Below are 6,471 nucleotides of genomic sequence, written 5' to 3'. Positions count from 1 at the left end.
TCTAGACTGTTGACTTTCACCTATTCCTGGACGGCTCTTTCTGCCTCCGTCAGCCTATCTGCTTTCTTCCTATCCATCAGCCTCAATGTTTTCTTGCTATCCTCTCCTCTTCAGCTGTGATTCCATGGTCCATCATTTCACCACTCACTTGCCAATATATTAAATGTTCTCGCTTTTTGTCCTATCGTTGCTGCTGAGTTCTGCAGCCCAGATGCAGGTATGTAGAAGAAACAGATAGTTGGGTATCATAATAAATTCACAATAAAAAATCTGGACTTCAACACTATGGGCACATCTGTGATTCTCTTGTATTCTCTCCCTCCCTTTATAAGTCTTTCAAACACACTTCTCAAAGCGTTGATCATCTCTTTCTTTAATTACTCTTAGATTATTTTATTCTTCATGAAGAAAATATGCATTTCAGAAGGGAACTGCCTCAGTTCTCTGCTACCAAATCTACGTATGGGTCTGTGTCCATCTGCATCCTTCCTGCCACAGTGGAGAGGTTGTCCCTTCCACTGATGATGTCCAGTCCAGCCACCTGCCTTCTGGGTTCTCACCTCTACTTCCTTTTCGGGAATACTGTGTCATAAATCATGGCTTCTGTCCTTTGCATCTTCAACCTTTTTTCCTATTAGCTTCTTGACACTGCCATTTAACCATATTCAAATCTCTTCTGTGTTAAGAAAAGTCTCTCTTGGATCCTGTTGCTAACCTCACTCTCCTCCATTCATAGCCTAAAAAGAGTACTACCCTGGACTAGTTTGTTCACCCTACGACTCAATTCTCAGGTATCCTGTACTTTTCCTTTTTAGTACTTTGCACATTTATAGTTGATTGTTGTTTAAAATCTGCCTTTGTTAATAATCATTAAGCTCTATAGGTCAGAGGTCATGCCTACATCTGCAACACATGGCACAATGCCCACTACAGTGTTGGAATATAATAAATATATGATTAGCTGATTACTGACAGAGCTCAGGATCCTGAACTACAAATAGCAATGTTTTGTGGGCAAATGCATCCAAGTTCTAACAGGGGTTCTACAAGCTGTCCTCTCCTCTTTCCTCTATCACTCTCCCCTCATTCTCTCTCTTGCTGTCTGTGCTATGCACAGTCCCCAGCCTTTGTGATGGGCACTGGGAGAAGTGTGTGTTCTGGAAGGACTAGGCCAAGGGCCTCGGGTGAGGCATCTTGGAGATCCCGCTTTTACCTCAGGCTGCCTCTGAGATAAGCACTTTCTTTTCCAGACTCTGAAGTTTTAAGGATGTTTTTTATTTGCTCTAGTAAAGATACATTAAGTACAAACCAACCACAATCCTACACTTCATTTTATCAGGATCATGTAGTGAAAGAGCAATATACTCTTGGATGATAGTATTCAGCCTATATCTTAAATACAGAGTGGAACCTGAATTGTAGGATATTCACATACAGCTCTTCCTCAACTCCAAATGGGGTTACATTCTGATAAACCCACACGTTGAAAATAGCGTTAAGTCAGAAACGCATTTAAATATATCTAACCTACTGAACACCATAGCTTAGCTTAGCCTACACTCAGTGTGCTCAGAACACTTACATTAGCCTAGAGTTGGGCAGAATTACCCAACACAAAAGCCTATGTTATAATAAAGTGTTGAGCATCTCATGTAATGCAGTGAATACTGTACTGAAACACGGAGTGTCTGTCCTGGCGCAGAATGGTTCTAAGCGCTTCCCTCTTGCTGCGAATGGCTGCTTACCCTCGTGACCACGTGGCTGGCTGGAGGGGTGGGCAGCTCGCGGCCACTGCCCAGCGAAGGAGAGAGGCTCCTACCGCATACAGCTATTCTGGGTAAGGATCCACGTTCAAAACTTGAAATACGGTTTCCAGTGAGTGCATATCACTTTTGCACTGCTGTGAAGCTGAACAATCTTACGTCGAACCGTCCTAAATTGGGGACCATCGGTACTCTGCCAAAGCGATTAACCCGATTTATCGCCACCAACAGGGGTGAGAGTTCCTGCTTTTCCATATTCTTGACAACTATGGTATTACCCGACTGTAAAATTTTTACCAGGCTGGTGGCTGAAAATGCTGTCTGATTAAGAATCAGTATTTATGACACAGTGTTTTATTTTGCAGTTCCCTGATGACTAAATAGAGGTTGTACAGTTAGCTCCAATCAGTGACATCACATAGTTTGAATCATGATGATGTTTACCCCATGGAAATCAGCAAACAGCACAAATCAGACCTTTCCCCCCCAGAGAGCCAGTTGTTAAAGTTTACCAGCACACCACTGTTGATGGGCTGAATGTGTTCTCATTTATAGGCTTCTGTAATTCTTTAAATTATCTTGGTTGGCTTAGGCTGTTACAACAAACTATCATCAACTGGGTGTCTTAGAGGCAACAAATTTATTTCTCACAGTTCTAGAAAGCTGAGAAGTCCAAGATCAAGGTGCTGGCACACTTGCTGTCTGGGCTGGACTTTTTCCTGGTTCATAGATCACTACCTTTTGGGTATTACCCTACATGGTGGAAAGGGAGAGAGATTTGAGGTCCCTTTTGGAAGGGCACTAACCCCCATAGTGGAGGCCTCATAGCTGATCACTTTCCAGGGGCCCCACCTACAAATGCCATCACATTGGGGATTAGATTTCAACACACAGGGACACAAACACGCAGGCTGTTTGTGTCTTTTGCCTATTTTTAAAAATTGTGCTTTTTCTTTTTAATTCATTCACAGTTGTGCTTTATAGATCACAAATACTAATTCTAAACTAGGATTAGATAAATACTCTCTTCCAGGATGCAGCTTGTATTTTTTTTTAAATTTTGTTATCATTAATCTACAATTACATGAGGAACATTATGTTTACTAGACTCCCCCCATCACCAAGTCTCCCCACACACCCCATTACAGTCACTGTCCATCAGCGTAGTGAGATGCTGTAGAATCACTACTTGTCTTCTGTTGTACATCTCTCCCCCCCACATTATACATGCTAATCATAGTGCCCTTTCTCTCCCCCTCTACCTTATCCCTCCCTTCCCACCCATCCTCCCCAGTCCCTTTCCCTTTGGTAACTGTTAGTCCATTCTTGGGTTCTGTGAGTCTGCTGCTGTTTTGCTCCTTCAGTTTTTAAAATTTTTTCCTATTTTCTGCAGATGAGTGAAACCATTCGGTACTTGTCTTTCTCTGCCTGGCTTATCTCACTGAGCATAATACCCTCTAGCTCCACCCATGTTGTTGCAAATGGTAGGATTTGTTTTCTTCTTATGGCTGAATAATATTCCATTGTGTATATGTACCAGATCTTCTTTATCCATTAATCTACTGATGGACACTTGGGTTGCTTCCAATTCTTGGCTGTTGTAAATAGTGCTGCGATAAACATAGGGGTGCATATGTCTTTTTCAAACTGGGCTGTGCAGCTTGTATTTTCATTCCCTTATTGTCTTTTGATGAAGATACTCTTAGTTTCAAGAAGAGTTGAATTTATCACTTGTTTTTCTTGACCTTGCTCCTATCCAAACAACATTTGATCTTCTACTCTGACTTCTAAAATGTTTATGGTTTTTATTTTCACATTGAAATTTTATCCTTGTGTGGGTGAGTAGTATTTTAAAAGATGTTTAAAAATATTTTATTTACTGTATTAGTTGTTTTAATAAGGAGTGCCATTCACAGTATCTAATTTGCCGTACTACTCAAAGGGGAAGCTCTGGTTTTGTAAGATCAAGGTACAACTCCCCAACTTCTAATTTATATCAACAACTGATCAGTAATTTTCTATTGAAGAGAGAATCAAGCATCCCGATTACAGATGGAACGGGGTAAGATGTGGAATTTGAGGTAATATACTCTATACAAAAATATTAGTATTGGACTGAAAAACATACTCTATGAACTCAGTAACTATTATGTAATAGAAAAAAATAATTTATTGGGTTTAGAAATAAAACATTAGCTGTAGGAAAAGAGGGCTTAGAACTGACAAAGTGTATTGCAAAACTTTAAAAAATGAAAAGTACATTGGGTAAAGGGACAGCCATGCCCACAGAGGACCACTGAGAGTTAGAGACGAGGATTTCCAACCTAGGAAGAAGGTGTCAGAAAAGCAAAAAAGTTTAACCTAGCTGGTCTATAGTTAACTTAAGGTGGGGTGAAAGATCAGCTCAGCCATGCAGACAGACTTTCTACGGCAGCTGAATGAAAGGTCATGATAGGTGGATGCTAAGTCAATGAAACTGAGGGTGCAAGACTCAGTGAATACGAACGCAGCAAGCCAAGCTTCCGGCGGGTCAGGGACGGGGCTGAAGAGCCACTCAGGACTGCAGTGCAGATGTGCATGGATGGTGCGAGTACTTCAAAGCCTTATTTGATGTGTGGGGATAATGAGAAGTTTCAGAACTGGTATTTGGGCCACGGAATATAATTCTCTAACTCTGGGTGCACTGTAGTGAGAGCTGTATTCAGCCTGGAAAAAATCAGAAGGGGCATTTTCCTGGGGGAGTCACAAAGAAATTTGTCTGTTGGAAACTGGTTTATTCTTCTGTTAAATGCTTAAGTCTTTGCCCATTTTCCTATGTTGTGGAAAGAACACAGTAGTGTGGAATGAGGCCATAAGTAGTAAGAGGAACATGGAAAAAGGGCTCACAGGTAGAGAAGTGGAAGAGGTTGAAGAGGCAGTGATGAGATATACAGAGGCTTCCACAGAGGCCATTTGGGTAAAAATGAAGAAGAGGGAACATGCAGGGAAGCGCAGTTTCTGTAGGCAACTGGAGAAATTTCTTTTCTAATTTTATTCAGTGTTTTGGGGATGGTTTTGAACAGTTCCTGCCACTGTGCTTGAAGCTGATATCTAAATGAGGTTTTATGGGCAAGACGCTGTAGAGCAGTTTAGGTTGGTCAGAGTCCCCTGGTCATTTCCAAACAAGGCACACTTCAGAAAGCCGGTTGACATAAACAGATAGCTTTAGATTGAATGAATGCTGGTGGCTGCTAAACTATTATCTTAAGTTCTGCTGAATCTAGATATATCCTTGGGTTTCTTCGAGTAAAAAAAAATCCTTGGGAGAATATATCTAACAGCAACATAGGAAAATGGAATAGTACTCATACAAGCATAAGGGATAATAAAAAGAATAGATATGCCATTAGAAGCTACAACATTGCTTTTCCCTATGTTATTTTCCCCTAGGATTGACTGCAGCTGTACAACTTAGTTTTGTCAGGTGACAGTTAAGGAACTAAGAAGTCATGACTTGATTCTTTATCTTGGACTCAACTTCTGTTTACATTTCCACCTTTTGAAATGAATAAAGATGTGTTTTCTTTGTTCTCTTCCTTATGATTCCACTTAGAATCTAAGGACCAAAATTAGGAAACCACATGATGGAAAAATAAATGCTAATAATAAAGCAGTACTACACCCCCCGTCTCTGAGCAGCAGTCTGAGCTGGACGGCAAAACCTCATTAGATTTGCAATACACTGTAAGAAAAACAAACCCCTGCAGGTTTCAGTTTATAATTACCTACATACCCTAATCTATTCATCAAAGAGGCAGGGTTGGAAGCCATGGCTAGAAGCAAGAAGGCACACAGTTTCTCAAAGAGAGTAAGCCTCAGTGATACAAAGTAGCCCAGTGGTATAAATACACCAAATAGTACCAGAGACTTTCCTGGGGTAAAGTATACAGGAAATACCATAAAGCAAGACCAACATTAAAACCATCAAGTTCCCTTAGGGAAATATGTGCTTTTAAATAACTGTAAGGTGGGTGAGAAAAGGGGAAATAAAAGTATGGAATTATTCTTTTTGTTTTGTTTTTTCATCTTATTAAATGAAATGGATTTCAACGAGTGAAAAAATTATAATGGAGGTAATCTGCAGTAAGCCTAGTATGACAATATCATAAAATAATATCATGGAGTCACTTTTGATGTTTTTTATTCCAGTTATGAAAGCTATCATGCCACAATAATTTGGTTATAAAATATGGTACTAAGCTCACATATTTTAATATGTTCTTCTGTCATAAAAGTTTAGAATAACTGAATAAGTAGAATTCCTCCAAGAGTGAGTTGAAGCCATGGACTGATCAGTGTCTACACTAATGCATCTACACACAACATGGCCCAGGAACTCCACAGTATTTGGGTAGGTACTGGGTCATCTGATATGAATCCATTTTAGGAAGTCAGGCCTATTTTAAGATGTGTGGGTGTGGTCACTTATTTTAGTGATTTCTTTTTCAACTTGTTTCTATAGGGTGTTAGTTTTGTATCCATATCTAGGAAAGCCCAGGCAGGTCCTTAATTTGACGAGGAGAAGGCAAGAAACTTAGTAAGAGTTTGAGCAGGTCAGGTGGAGAAGCCTGTTCTAGACCAACCCCCACACACAGAATATCAAGATTTGCACAAAATATATTAGAAGTTATCTAAAGGTAGTGGACAGTGAAAAAAAGCATGCAGAAAT

Source organism: Manis pentadactyla, chromosome 7 (genome assembly GCF_030020395.1).
Source record: "Manis pentadactyla isolate mManPen7 chromosome 7, mManPen7.hap1, whole genome shotgun sequence".
Lineage (NCBI taxonomy): Eukaryota > Metazoa > Chordata > Mammalia > Pholidota > Manidae > Manis > Manis pentadactyla.
The sequence above is the reverse complement of the archived record's forward strand: the minus strand, read 5'-3'. Positions refer to the sequence as shown.